The 15,437-nt window shown below is 44.5% G+C and overlaps 1 protein-coding gene across 3 annotated transcripts in view; it reads right to left on the bottom strand.

The window, feature by feature from the left end:
* Nucleotides 1-15,437, bottom strand: part of LOC140739680 (sodium/iodide cotransporter-like) — a 256,000-nt gene that overhangs the window by 578 nt on the left and 239,985 nt on the right. The window lies entirely within an intron of this gene.

Genomic DNA, 15,437 nt, shown 5'->3' with positions numbered 1-15,437 from the left:
AACACCAGATGAGGTGTCCGCATTCCTATAACAACCCTCAGATCCCCTAAAATAGCTTGCAGATGTTGAAGCTCTCTACAAATCCTACTACCTGATAGAACCTAGGGAAAGCTAGGCTGTAATCTTCATGTAGTACCATCTTTGCTTCCTTAGGAATGGGTTTAGTCCCCCTGGACATGGGTTCAGTCTCCCTAGGAATGGGTTCAGTTCACCTGAGCATGGCTTCAGTCCCTATTGGAAATGGGTTTGGCCCCCACAGGAATTGGTTCGCCCCCCCCCCCCCCCCCGGGAAGGGGTTCATTTCCCCTGGGAATGAGTTCAGTTCATGGAACACTAATGCACAGAAACAGGCCCTTTTGCACTTCTAGTCTATGCCAATCCAGTAATCTGTTTAGTCTCATTGACTTGTACTCAGACATAGCCCTCCACACAATTCCCATCCATGAACCTTAAACGTAGAAATCAACTCCCACATCCACTAGTTGCACTGGGACCTCATTTCACACTCTCACCAACCTCTGAATGAAGATGTTCCCCTTCACGTTCTCCTTAAATATTCCACTTTCACCCTTAACCCATGACCTCTAGTTGTAGTCTTACCAAACCTCAGTGGAAAAAGACTGCTTGCTTTTACCCATCTATATGCATATAATTTTGTATACCTCCATCAAATCTCCCTCAATATTTTATGTTCTAGGATAAAGTCCTAACCCATTTAACCTTTCCGCATAACTTAGGTTGTCAACATCCTTGGTAAATTTTCTCTGCAATTTTATTTACAATTTTATTTTATTTACATCTTTATTTACATTCACATCTTTCCTGTGGATAGGTAATCAAAACTGCACACAATACTCCAAACTAGGCCTCACCAATGTCTTATATAATTTCAACAGAACATCCCAACTCCTGTACTTAGTACATTAATCTATGAAGGCCAAAGTGGCAAAAGCTTTGGTACAGCTCACTCTACCTGTGACACCACTTTCAAGGAATTATAGATCTGTATTCCCAGATATCTTTGTTCTACCACACTCCTTAGTGCCCTACTGCTCATATATCAGGCCTACCCTGGTTGGTCCTCCCAAAGTGCAACACCTCACACTTGATTGCATTAAATTCCATCTGCCATTTTCAGCCAATTTTTCTAGCTGGTCCAGGTCCTGCTATAAAGCTTTGGTAGGCTTCCTTGCTGTCTACTACACCCCCCAATCTTGGTGTCATCCTCAAATTTGTTTATCTATTAAACCACATTATCATACAGATCGTTGATATAAACTGACAATCCATAATGGACCCAGCACTGATCCCTGTGGCACTCCACTAATCACAGGCCTCCAGTCAGAGTGACAACCATCTACCACCATTTTGTGGCTTCTCCCATGAAACCAATGTCTTATCCAATTTACTACCTCATCTTGAATGCAAGCAACTGAAATTTCTTGATGACCTCCCATGCGGGATCTTGTCAAAGGCCTTGCTAAAATCCATATAGACACAGCCTTGCCTTCATCAACTTTCTTGGAAACTTCCTCAATAAACTCTATAAGATTGGTGAGACATGAATTACTATACACAAAGCCATGTTATTTTGTTATTTTCAGTTATTCGGGAAGTATGAGTGTGGGGGCAGCATGTTGTTCTCGGTGTCGGATGTGGGAGGTCCTGGAGTCTCCGAGCCTCCCGGACGTCCACATCTGCGCCAGGTGTGTCGAACTGCAGCTCCTGAGGGACCGAGTTAGGGAACTGGAGCTGCAGCTCGATGACCTTCGCCTGGTCAGGGAGACTAAGGAGGTGATAGAGAGGAGTTACAAGCAGGTGGTCACTCCGGGGCCACGGGAGGCAGATAGGTGGGTCACGGTCAGGAAGGGGAAGGGGCAGGTACTAGAGAGTATCCCAGTGGCTGTACCCCTTGACAATAAGTACTCATGTTTGAGTACTGTTGGGGGGGACAGCCTACCTGGAGGAAGTGACAGTGGCCGGGCCTCCAGCACAGAGGACAGCCCTGTAGCTCAGAAGGGTAGGGATAGAAGAAAGAGGACCATAGTAATAGGGGACTCGATAGTCAGGGGTTCAGACAGGCGGTTCTGTGGAGGTGATCGGGAGTCCCGGATGGTAGTTTGCCTCCCTGGTGCCAGGGTCCGGGACGTTTCTGATCGCGTCCAAGATATCCTGAAGTGGGAGGGTGAGGAGCCAGAGGTCGTGGTACATGTAGGTACCAATGACATAGGTAGGAAAGGGGAAGAGGTCCTGAAACGAGAGTATAGGGAGTTAGGAAGGCAGTTAAGAAGAAGGACCGCAAAGGTAGTAATCTCGGGATTACTGCCTGTGCCACGCGACATTGAGAGTAGGAATGGAATTAGGTGGAGGATGAATGCGTGGTTGAGGGATTGGAGCAGGGGGCAGGGATTCAAGTTTCTGGATCATTGGGACCTCTTCTGGGGCAGGCGTGACCTGTTCAAGAAGGACGGGTTACACTTGAATCCTGGGGGGACCAATATCCTAGCGGAGAGGTCTGCTAGGGCCACAGGGCAGACTTTAAACTAGTAAGATGTGGGGGGGGGGGGCGAAAATCAATTTGAGGAAACTATGGGAGAGGAGGTTAGTTCACCAGTAGAGCAAGTAAGTAGACAGTGTGTGAGGGAGGAAAGGCAGGTGATGGAGAAGGGATGCGCTCAGCCCAAAGTTGTAGGGGAGAAGAAAGAAAAGGATAATAAATTTGAATGCATTGCTAGGGATGAAAAGAGAGGAGGAGGTGGAGAGTATCTTAAATGTATCTATTTTAATGCTAGGAGCATTGTAAGAAAGGTGGATGAGCTTAAAGTGTGGATTGATACCTGGAATTATGTTGTTGTAGCTGTTAGTGAAACATGGTTGCAGGAAGGGTGTGATTGGCAACTAAATATTCCTGGATTTAGTTGCTTCAGGTGTGATAGAGTAGGAGGGGCCAGAGGAGGAGGTGTTGTATTGCTTGTCCGAGAAAATCTTATGGCGGTGCTTTGGAAGGATAGATTAGAGAGCTCCTCTAGGGAGACTATTTGGGTGGAATTGAGGAATGGGAAAGGTGTAGTAACACTGATAGGAGTGTATTATAGGCCACCTAATGGGGAGCGTGAGTTGGAAGAGCAAATGTGTAAGGAGATAGCAGATATTTGTAGTAAACACAAGGTGGTGATTGTGGGAGATTTTAATTTTCCACACATAGATTGGGAAGCTCATTCTGTAAAAGGGCTGGATGGTTTAGAGTTTGTGAAATGTGTGCAGGATAGTTTTTTGCAACAATACATAGAAGTACCGACTAGAGATGGGGCAGTGTTGGATCTCCTGTTAGGGAATGCGATAGGTCAGCTGACAGATGTATGTGTTGGGGAGCACTTCGGGTCCAGTGATCACAATAGCATTAGCTTCAATATAATTATGGAGAAGGACAGGACTGGACCTAGAGTTGAGATTTTTGATTGGAGAAAGGCTAACTTTGAGGAGATGCGCAGGGACTTAGAGAGAGTGGATTGGGTCAAGTTGTTTTATGGGAAGGATGTAATAGAGAAATGGAGGTCATTTAAGGGTGAAATTATGAGGGTACAGAATCTTTATGTTCCTGTTCGGTTGAAAGGAAAGGTTAAAGGTTTGAAAGCGCCATGGTTTTCAAGGGATATTAGAAACTTGGTTCGAAAAAAGAGGGATGTCTACAATAGATATAGGCAGCATGGAGTAAAGGAATTGCTCGAGGAATATAAAGAATGTAAAAGGAAACTTAAGAAAGAGATTAGAAAAGCTAAAAGAAGTTACGAGTTTGGTTTGGCAAATAAGGTGGAAGTAAATCCGAAAGGCTTCTACAGTTATATTAAAAGCAAGAGGATAGTGAGGGATAAAATTGGTCCCTTAGAGAATCAGGGTGGTCAGCTATGTGTGGAGCCGAGGGAGATGGGAGAGATTTTGAACGATTTCTTCTCTTCGGTATTCACTAAGGAGAAGGATATTGAATGGTGTAAGGTGTGGGAAACAAGTAAGGAAGTTATGGAACCTATGACAATTAAAGAGGTGGAAGTACTGGCGCTTTTAAGAAATTTAAAAGTGGATAAGTCTCCGGGTCCTGACAGGATATTCCCCAGGACCTTGAGGGAAGTTTGTGTAGAGATAGCAGGAGCTCTGACGGAGATCTTTCAGATGTCATTAGAAACGGGGATTGTGCCGGAGGATTGGCGTATTGCTCATGTGGTTCCATTGTTTAAAAAGGGTTCTAGAAGTAAGCCTGGCAATTATAGACCTGTCAGTTTGACATCAGTGGTGGGTAAATTAATGGAAAGTATTCTTAGAGATAGTATTGATAATTATCTGGATAGACAGGATCTGATTAGGAGTAGCCAGCATGGATTTGTGCGTGGAAGGTCATGTTTGACAAACCTTATTGAATTTTTTGAAGTAGTTACGAGGAATGTTGACGAGGGTAAGGCAGTGGATGTAGTCTATATGGACTTCAGCAAGGCCTTTGACAAAGTTCCACATGGAAGGTTAGTTAAGAAGGTTCAGTCATTAGGTATTAATGCTGGAGTAATAAAATGGATTCAACAGTGGCTAGATGGGAGATGCCAGAGAGTAGTGGTGGATAATTGTTTATCGGGATGGAGGCCGGTGACTAGCGGGGTGCCTCAGGGATCTGTTTTGGGCCCAATGTTGTTTGTAATATACATAAATGATCTGGATGATGGGTTGGTAAATTGGCTTAGTAAGTATGCTGATGATACTAAGGTAGGAGGTGTTGTGGATAATGAGGTGGGTTTTCAAAGCTTGCAGGGAGATTTATGCCGGTTAGAAGAATGGGCTGAACGTTGGCAGATGGAGTTTAATGCTGAGAAGTGTGAGGTTCTACATTTTGGCAGGAATAATCCAAATAGAACATACAGGGTAAATGGTAGGGCATTGAGGAATGCAGTGGAACAGAGAGATCTGGGAATAACAGTGCATAGTTCCCTGAAGGTGGAGTCTCATGTAGATAGGGTGGTGAAGAAGGCTTTTGGAACGCTGGCCTTTATAAATCAGAGCATTGAGTACAGAAGTTGGGATGTAATGCTAAAATTGTACAAGGCCAAATTTGGAATATTGTGTACAGTTCTGGTCACCGAATTATAGGAAAGATATCAATAAATTAGAGAGAGTGCAGAGACGATTTACTAGGATGTTACCTGGGTTTCAGCACTTAAGTTACAGAGAAAGGTTGAACAAGTTAGGTCTCTATTCATTGGAGCGTAGAAAGTTGAGGGGGGATTTGATCGAGGTATTTAAAATGTTGAGAGGGATAGATAGAGGATGTGAATTGGCTGTTTCCATTGAGAGTAGGGGAGATTCAAACGAGAGGACATGATTTGAGAGTTAGGGGGCAAAAGTTTAAGGGAAACACGAGGGGGTATTTCTTTACTCAGAGAGTGATAGCTGTGTGGAATGAGCTTCCTGTAGAAGTAGTAGAGGCCAGTTGTTGTGTCATTTAAGGTAAAATTGGATAGGTATATGGACAGGAAAGGAGTGGAGGGTTATGGGCTGAGTGCGGGTAGGTGGGACTAGGTGAGATTAAGAGTTCAGCATGGACTAGGAGGGCCGGAATGGCCTGTTTCCGTGCTGTGATTGTTATATGGTTATATGGTTATATGCTGACAATCCCTAATCTGTCCTTGTCTATCCAAATAGTTATATATCTGGTCCCTCAGCATAGCTTCCAATAAATTTCCCACTACACCAGCCTATAATTTCCTAGCTTATTCTTAGAGCCTTTCTTAAACAGCAGAACAACATTAGCTAACCTCCAATCATCCAGAACCTCACCAGTAGCTAAGGATGTTTTAAATATCTTTACTAGGTCCCTGCAATTTCTGCACTAGTCTCCCACAGGGTCTGAGGGAACACATTGTCAGACCCTAGGGATTTATCCATCCGAATTTGCCTAAGGAATGGTCCTGGAGGACTGGAAAATTGCAGATGTCACACCATTCTTTAAGAAGGGAGGAGGCAAAAGACAGGAAATTATAGGCCACTAGCTTAACCTCAGTAGTTGGGAAAGTGCTGGTTTCTATTATTAAGGATGAGGTTTCAGGGTACCTGGAGACTAATGATAAAATGTCAAAGTCAGCATGGTTTGTGTTGAGGGAAATCTTGTCTAAACCTGTTATAGTTCTTTGAGGAAGTAACAAGGAGGGTGGGCAAAGGAGAGGCAGTGAATGTCATTTATTTGGATTTTCAGAAGGCATTTGATAATTTGCCACACCTGAGGCTGCTCAACAAGGTAAAATCCTGTGGCTTTACGGGGAAGATACTGGCATGGATAGAGGAATGGCTGACAGGCAGGAGGCAGTGAGTGGGAATAAAAGGGGCCTTTTTTGGTTTGTTGCTGGTGACTAGTGGTGTTCCTCAGGGGTCAATATTGGGACTGCTACTTTCACATTGTTGAGCAAAAATGTAAGATGGAATACAGTGTTGGGAAATGTATGATAATGCATTTTGGTAAAAGGAACAATAGTTCAGAAATGGGGAGAAAGTTCAAACATCAGAGGTGCAGAGGGATTTAGGAGTCCTCGTGCAAGATTCCCAGAAGGTTAATTTGCAGGTTAAGTCTGTGGTAAAGAAGGCAAATGCATTTACTTAAAGGAGAATTGAGTATAAAAGCAAGGAGGGAATGGAAGAAGAAGAAAGCCCTTAACTCCAAGTGGAGTCATTGGGATGCCGTTGTGACAGCAGTTTTTTAGCAGACTTTCTTATTTTTACATGGCCAAGTTGCTCAACCCAGCATGGATAGAAAGCATGCAAGGGAGCTGACTGGATTCAAACTCAGCAGCCTTCACTCTGAAGTCCAGTGCTGATGCCACTACGACACCAGCCAGCCATAGGTGGGAATGCTGAGCGTTTCTAAGACACTAGTCAGGCCACACTTGGAGTATTGTCAACAGTTTTGGGCCCCATATCTCAGAAAGGGTGTATTGTCATTGAAGAGAGTCTACAGGAGGTTCACTAGGATGATTCAGGGAATGAAAGAGTTAGCAGATGAGAGGTGTTTGGCAGCTTTGGGCCTGTACTCACTGGAATTTAGAAGAATGCATGGGGATCTCATTGAAACCTACAGAATGTTGGAAGGACTAGATAAGGTGGACGTGGAGAGGATGTTACCTGTGGTGGGGTATACAGAACTAGAGGGCACATCTTCAAAATTTTGGGGTGACCTTTTAGAACAGAGGTAAGGAGAATTTTTTTAAGCCAAAGAGTAGTGAGTCTGTGGAATGCTCTGCCACAGACTGGAGTGGAGGTCAAACTCGTGGGTGTATTAAAGGTGGAAGTTGATCTTTTCCTGATCGGATAGGGCATCAAAGGATATGGTGAGAAGGCGGGTGTATGGGATTGAGTGGGATCCAGGATGAGCCATAATGGAATGGTGGAGCAGACTCGATGGGCTGAATGGCCTAATTCGGCTCCTATATCTTATGGTCTTATGGTCCTATAGTCACGACAGCAAACTGCCCCACACCTTTGTAATATGTATAAACACAATGACCTCATATCTATAGACTCTGTGTCCATCTCCTGGGTAAGTACAAATGGAAAAATATCCATTTATGATCTCCTTCATCTCTTTTGGCTCCATGCATAGATCAGCATTCCGTGCTTCTGGAAACCAATTTTATCCCTTACTATCCTTTTGCTCTTAATGTGTCCATAGAAGCCCTTAGGATTCTCCTTCACCTTGTCTGCTAGAGCAAACTCATGCCTTATTTTAGACCTCCAGATTTCCTTCTTAAATGTTCTCTTGTATTTCTTATACTCCATAAGTACCTCCTTTGTTTTTGCCAGGGCCTCAATATCTTTCGAACAACCAAGGTTCCATAAGCCTATTATCCTTGCTTTTATTCTGACAGGGACTTTGTACTCTCAAAATTTTGCTCTTGAATGCCTCTCATTTACTAAGTACACCTTTGCCAGAAAACATTATATCCCTATCCACGCTTGCCAGATCCTTTCTGATACCATCAAATTGGCCCTTCTCCAATTTAGAATCTGAACTTGAGAACCAGACCTATCCTTTTCCAAAATTACCTTGAAACTAATGGCATTGTGATCACGAGATGCAAAATGTTCCCCTTCACAAACTTCTGTCACCTGTCCTGTCTCACTCCCTAATAGGAGATCTAATATCTCATTCTTTCTTCTTGGGACTTTTGTGTACTGATTAGGGAAACTTTCCTGAACACTTTTAATAAACTCTTTCCCATCCAGCCCTTTTACAGTATTGGAGATGCAGTCCAATATATGAAAATTAAAATCACCTACTATCAGAATGTTATGTTTCTTATAAAGGTCTACAACTTCTCCACAAATTTGCTCTCCTAAAAGCTGTGGACTGTTGGGTGGTCTATAATATAACCCCAATAATTTGGTCACATCTTTCTTATTCATCAGTTCCACTCATAAAGAAATGGCAGATGGAATACAGTGTCAGGAAATGTATGGTTATGCACTTTGGTAAAGGAAATGAAATGGTGGACTATTTTCTAACAAAAAACTGAGGAACAAACACACTTTGCTGAGCACCTACGCTCCACCCGCCAGAAAAAAAACGGGATTGCCCAGTGGTTAGCCATTTTAATTCCACTTCCCATTCTTATTGCAACATGTCAGTCCATAGCCTCCTCTACTGTCGTGATGAGGCCACACTCAGGATGGAACAGCCAGTGTTATTCTGTCTGGGTAGCCTCCAACCTGATAGCATGAACATCAATTTCTCGAACTTCTGGTAATCCCTCCCCTTCATCATTCCCCATTCCCATTTCCCCCTCTCATCTTACCTCCTTACCTGCACATCACCTCCTTCTGGTGCTCCTCCCATTTTTCTTTCTTCTGTGGCCTTCTGTCCTCTCCTATCATCCCTGTTTCTATTTCACCAATCAACTTACCAGCTCTTTATTTCACCCCTCCCCCACTCCCATTTTCACCTATTCCCTTGTGTTTCTTCCCTCCCCCCCACCTTCTCCCTCCCTGCAAACCTTAATCTCTGCCACTCTAGGACTGTGGAACCCCAGAATATTGAGCTGCCAGTCCTGCCCCTCCTACAACCAATGACTACAATGTCACAATTCCAGTTGTTGATCCATTGAAATATACACAGCTCAGGGCATTAGTCACACCATGCTCAAACTTCTGATTCCTGACTTTAACTGAAGTCTTAACAACATCTGTATACACAACCTGTCTGCTATCTGTTCTGGCACTCTGATTCCCATCCCTCTGCAACTCTGGTTTTAACCTCCCCTCCCCCCCCGGTGCAGCACTGGCAATCCTTTCTGCTAGGGTATTAGTCCTCCCCCAGTTCAGGTGCAAACTGTCTCTCTGTACAGGTCCCACCTTCCCTGGAAGAGAGCCCAATAATCCAAAAATCTTATGCCCTCCCTCCTAACCAAGTCCTTAGCCACATAGTAAATTGTATAATCTTGCTAGTTCTGTCCTCACGAGCACATGGCACAATAGCAATCCTGAGATCACAACCCTTTAACTTAGCATCTAACTTCCTGAGCTCACTTTGCAGGACTTTGTCACCCATGTCATTGAACCATGGCCTCTACTTGCTCACCATCCCAGTTACAAATGCTGTGGACTTGATCTGAGATGTCCCTGACCTTGGCACCTGGGAGTCAAAAAACCATCCTGGAATCTTGTTCCTGTCCACAAACCTTCTTTCTGTAACTCATAACCAACAAAACCCCTAACATTACAACTTGCCTCTTCTTCCCCTTTCTATTCTAAGTCACAGAGTCAGACTCAGTGCCAGATAGTTGTGCGCTGTGGTTTTTTCTTGCTAGTCCCCTATGGATGGTTTTAGGCCCGCTGGGGATGGATTCAGTTCCCTGGGAATGGGTTCAATTGCCCTGGTCCTCACCATTCATCCCACTAGCCTCTACATTCAATGGATTGTCCTTTACCATTCCTGCCAGCTTCACTGAGATTCCGCACTGGGGAGAGTTTCCTTCTTCCTTGCATAATTCCAAGGGAACCATTCCCTTGGCAACCCCCTGGTTTGCTCCACCAACTGCTGCTCACTCTCCAAGCAGTTTGCAATGATATCCAATTCTTCTTAATATTCAGTCCTGATAGAAGGAGTCTATCTGAGACACTGGCCGCGCCCTTGCCTTTACAGATCTTGCTGAGTTCCTTCAGCAGTTTATATTTGTGCTCCAGCTTCCAGCAGCTGCTCTATTTGTGTCTCAGTGGATAATAAAGCGGGCATTTGGCATGACAGACTTCATAGGCTGAGGCATTGGATATAAAAATTGGGATGTCATGTTGCTGTTATTCAAAAACAATGATTAGATTCCACTCAGAGTATTGTGTACAGTTCTGCCTACCTCACCACAGGGAGAATGTGGTACCTTTGGAGAGAATGCAAAAGAGATTAATTTGGGTGTTCGCTGAAATGGAGAGAATGGAGAGATATGACTGGAAGTCTGTGGCTCGTGGTGTGCTGCAGGGATCATGCCGGGACCAATGTTGTTTGTCATTGATATTAATAATTTAGATAATAAACTGGATTAGCAAATTTGTGGATTTGTTAAGTAGTGGAAGGCTATCAATACTTTCAGTGGGAAATGCACCAACCGGAAAAATGGCCAATGTGAACTAATACAGATTAGTGTAGGGTTTTGCACTTTGGAAGTATAAACCAGTCTTACACAATGAACCCTTTAACTCTGTGGTAGAACAGAGGGACCTGGGAATACATACAGAATATTCACATACACTGTATACACCTTGTATAAGATGTTGGTGAGGCCAAATTTGGATTATTGTGTGCAATTCAGGTCACCTATCCACAGGAGAGCAATGAATAAGCTTGAATAAGAGCAGAGACATTGCCAGGACTTGAGGACCTGAGTTACAGTAAAAGGTTGAATAGGTTGAGATTTTAATCCCTGGAGTGCAGGAGAATGAGGGAAGATCTTATAGAGTTATTAGGAACTAACGGGTATTGATAGGGTGAATGCAAGCAGGCTTCCCCCCACCCCAAAGGTTGAGTGAGACTAGAACTAGAGGTTAAAGGTTAAGGGCGAAATGTGAAATTCTCAAGCGGAACCTGAGGGGGAACTTCTTAGCTCAGAGGGTGGCGTGAGTGTGGAATGAGCTGCTGGCAGAAGTGGTGGATGTAAATTTAAGAGAAGTTTAGATAACTACATGGATGATAGAGTTATAGCAGTCCATGGTCAAGCTGCAGGTAGATGGGACTAGGCAGAAGACCAGGCTGGGATAGACTAAATGGGCTAATGTTCCTATGCTGCAGTGCTCTACGTCTATGCTAAACCAGGCTTACTCTCTTGTGAATGAAGGAGATAGGCATGATCTTATTAAATTATCTGAGGCAGCCATTGCATAGCGTAGTCTTTTTCCCAAGGTAATGGAGTCGAGAAGTAGAGGGGGCAGTTTTAAGAGAAGAGGGGAGAAATTCAAGGAGATGCAAATTATTCAGCCACAAGCATGGATAAAGCAGTGACTGATTTACATTTTGATATTTTCAATGACTTTTCCATTCTCTCATTGCTGCAGTCCGAAGTTCCCACCTGCTTCAAAAGGGCAACAATTATACCAGTGCCAAGAACAGGGTGATCTGCTTTAATGACTGTTGTCCAGTAGCACTCACATCTGCAGTGTTGAAGTGCTTTGAGAGGTTGATTATGACTAGAATCAATTGCTGCCTCAGCAAGGACCTGGACCCACTGTAGTTTGCCCATCGTCACAATAGGTCTATGGCAGATGCAATCTCACTGGCTCTCCACACAGCCTTGGATCAGCAGGACAATACAAATACCTATATCAGGATGCTGTTTATTGACTACAGCTCAGTGTTTAACGCTATCATTCCTACAGTTCTGATCGATAAGCTCCAAAACCTGGGCTTCTGTACCTCCTTCTGCAAATGGATCCTCGACTTCCTAACTGGAAGACCACAATCTGTGCAGATTAGTGATAACATCTCCTCCTTGATCAACACTAGTGCACCTCAGGGGTGTATGCTTAGCCCACTACTCTACTCTCTCTACACCCATGACTGTATGGCTAGGCATTGTTCAAATGCCATCTATAAATTTGCTGATGATGCAACCATTTTTGGCAGAATTTCAGAGTGCAATGAGAAGGCGTACAGGAGTGAGGTAAATCAGCAAGTTGTGTGGTGTCTCAGCAACAACCTTGCACTTAACATCAGTAAGATGAAAGAACTGATTGTGGACTTCAGAAAGGGAGAGATGAGGGAACACACATCAGTCCTCATAGAGATATTAGAAGTGGAGAGAGTGAGCAATTTCAAGCTCCTGGCTGCCACAAAGTCAACAAATCTCATGACATATGCCAGAGACATTAGGAAACCTGCAGATTCTGGAAATTCAAGCAACACACACAAAATGCTGGTGGAACGCAGCTGGCCAGGCAGCATCTATAGGGAGAAGCATTGTCGATGTTTCGGGCTGAGAACCTTCGTCAGGACTAACTGAAAGGAAAGATAATAAGAGATTTGAAAGTAGGAGGGGGAGGGGGAAATTGCAAAATGATAGGAGAAGACCGGAGGGGGTGAGGTGAAGCTGAGAGCCAGAAAGGTGATTGGCAAAAGGAATACAGAGCTAGAGAAGGGAAAGGATCATGGGATGGGAGGCCTAGGGATAAAGAAAGGGGGAGGGGAGCACCAGAGGGAGATGGAGAACAGGCAGAGTGATGGGCAGAGAGAGAAAGAAAAAAAAGGGGAGGGAAAAAAAATAAATATATCAGAGATGGGGTAAGAAGGGGAGGAAGGGGAGGAAGGGCATTAACGGAAGTTAGAGAAGTCAATGTTCATGTCATCAGGTTGGAGGCTGCCCAGATGGTATATAAGGTGTTGTTCCACCAACCTGAGTGTGGATTCATCTTGACAGTAGAGGACGCCATGGATAGACATATCTGCCCTCACCCCATCCACCCACCACCCCACTCGAGATAGGGTCCTCCTTGTCCTCACCTACAACCCCACCAGCCTCCAGATCCAATGTATAATTCTCTGTAACTTCCGCCACCTCCAACGGGATCCCACTATCAAGCACATCTTTCCCTCCCCCACTCTTTCTGCTTTCCACAGGGATCGCTCCCTACGCGACTCCCTTGTGCATTCATCCCCCCCATCCCTTCCCACCGATCTCCCTCCTGGCACTTATCCTTGCAAGCAGAACAAGTGTTACGCCTGCCCTTACACTTCCTCCCTCACCACCATTCAGGGCCCCAGACAGTCCTTCCAGGTGAGGCGACACTTCACCTGTGAGTCGGCCGGTGTGGTATACTGCATCCAGTGCTCTCGGTATGGCTTTTTATATATTGGTGAGACCCGAGGCAGACTGGGAGACCGTTTCGCTGAACACCTATGCTCTGTCCGCCAGAGAAAGCAGTATCTCCCAGTGGCCGCACATTTTAATTCCACGTCCTATTCCCATTCTGATATGTCTATCCATGGCCTCCTCTACTGTCAAGATGAAGCCACACTCAGGTTGGAGGAACAACACCTTATATACCGGCTGGGTAGCCTCCAACCTGATGGCATGAACTTGACTTCTCTAACTTCCGTTAATACCCCTCCTCCCCTTCTTACCCCATCCCTGATATATTTAGTTTTTTTTCCCCCTCCTCTTTTTTCTTTTTTTCTTTCTCTCTCTGCTCATCACTCTGCCTGTTCTCCATCTCCCTCTGGTGCTCCTTAGGCCTCCCGTCCCATGATCCTTTCCCTTCTGTAGCTCTGTATCCCTTTTGCCAATCACCTTTCTGGCTCTCAGCTTCACCCCACCCCCTCCGGTCTTCCCCTATCATTTCGCAATTTCCCCCTCCCCCTCCTACTTTCAAATCTCTTACTATCTTTCCTTTCAGTTAGTCCTGACGAAGGGTCTCGGCCCGAAACGTCGACAGCGCTTCTCCCTATAGATGCTGCCTGGCCTGCTGTGTTCCATCAGCATTTTTTGTGTGTTGCCAGAGACATTAAACTTGATTCTGATTGGCAGGAGGCAAAGAATGGGAATAAAGGGAGCTTTTTCTGGTTGGTTGCCAGTGACACAGGAGTCAGTGTTGGGATTGCTTCGTTTTACATTATATTCAATGTCTTGGATGACGTAATTGACGGCTTTGTGGCCAAATTTGCTGACAATACAAAGATATATAGAAAAGCAGGCAGTTTTGAGGAAGTAGAGAGGCTACAGAAGGACTTAGACAGATTAGGAGAATGGACAAAGAAGTGATAGATGGAATACAGTGTCAGGAAATGTATGGTCATGCACTTTGGTAAAAGAAAGAAAAGGGAAGACTTTTTTTTAAATGGACAGAAAATTCAAAAAACTGAGGTGGAAAGAGACTTGGGAGTGTTCATGCAGGATTTCCTAAAGGTTAATTTGCAGGTTGAATTGGTGGTGAGGTAGACAAATGCAACGTCAGTATTCATTTTGAGAGGACTAGAATATAAAAGCAAGGATGAGACTTTATAAAGCACTGGTAAGGCCACACTTGGAGTATTGTGAGCAGTTTTGAGAAAGAAAGGATGTTCTGACATTGGAGAAGGTTCAAAGGTTCACAGAAATGATTTCAGGATTGAACAGCTTGTCATATGAAGAGTGTTTAATGGTTCTGGACCTGTATTCACTAGAATTCAGAAGAATGAAGGGTAATCTTATTGCAACCTATCAAATGTTGGAAGGCTTTAATAGAGTGGATGTGGAGAGGATGTTTCCTATTGTGGGGGACTCTATGACCAGAGGACACAGCCTCAGAATAGATGGGGATCGTATTAGAATGGAGTTGAGGAGGAATTGCTTTAGCCAGAGAGTGGTGAATCTGTGGAATTTGTTGCTGTGGAGGCCAAGTCAATGGATATACTTAAGGCAGAGGCTGATAAGTTTTTGATTGCTCAGGGCATGAAGGGATACGGAGAGAAGGCATGAGATTGAGGCTGAGAGGAAAATTGGATCAGACGTGATGAAATGGTGGAACAGAGTCATAGAAACATAGAAAACCTACAGCACAATACAGGCCCTTCGGCTCACAAAGCTATGCCGAACATGACCTTACCTTAAAAATTACCTCGGGTTACCCATAGCCTTCTATTTTTCTGAGCTCCATGTACCTATCCAGGAGTACCTTAAAAGACCCTATCATATCGGCCTCCACCACCGTCACTGGCAGCACATTCCATGCACTCACCACTCTGTGTAAAAAAAACTTACCCCTGACATCTCCTCTGTACCTACTTCCAAGCACCTTAAAACTGTGCTCTCCCGTGCCATCCATTTCAGCCCTGGGAAAAAGCCTCTGACTATCCACACGATCAATGCCTCTCATTATCTTGTATATTGTACACCTCTATCAGATCACCTCTCATCCTTCATAGCTCCAAGGAAAAAAAGACCGAGTTCATT

This window comes from Hemitrygon akajei, chromosome 16, assembly GCF_048418815.1.
Source record: "Hemitrygon akajei chromosome 16, sHemAka1.3, whole genome shotgun sequence".
NCBI classification, from domain to species: Eukaryota; Metazoa; Chordata; class Chondrichthyes; order Myliobatiformes; family Dasyatidae; genus Hemitrygon; species Hemitrygon akajei.
Note: the sequence above shows the minus strand (reverse complement) of the source record. Positions and strands in the feature narration are given on the sequence as shown.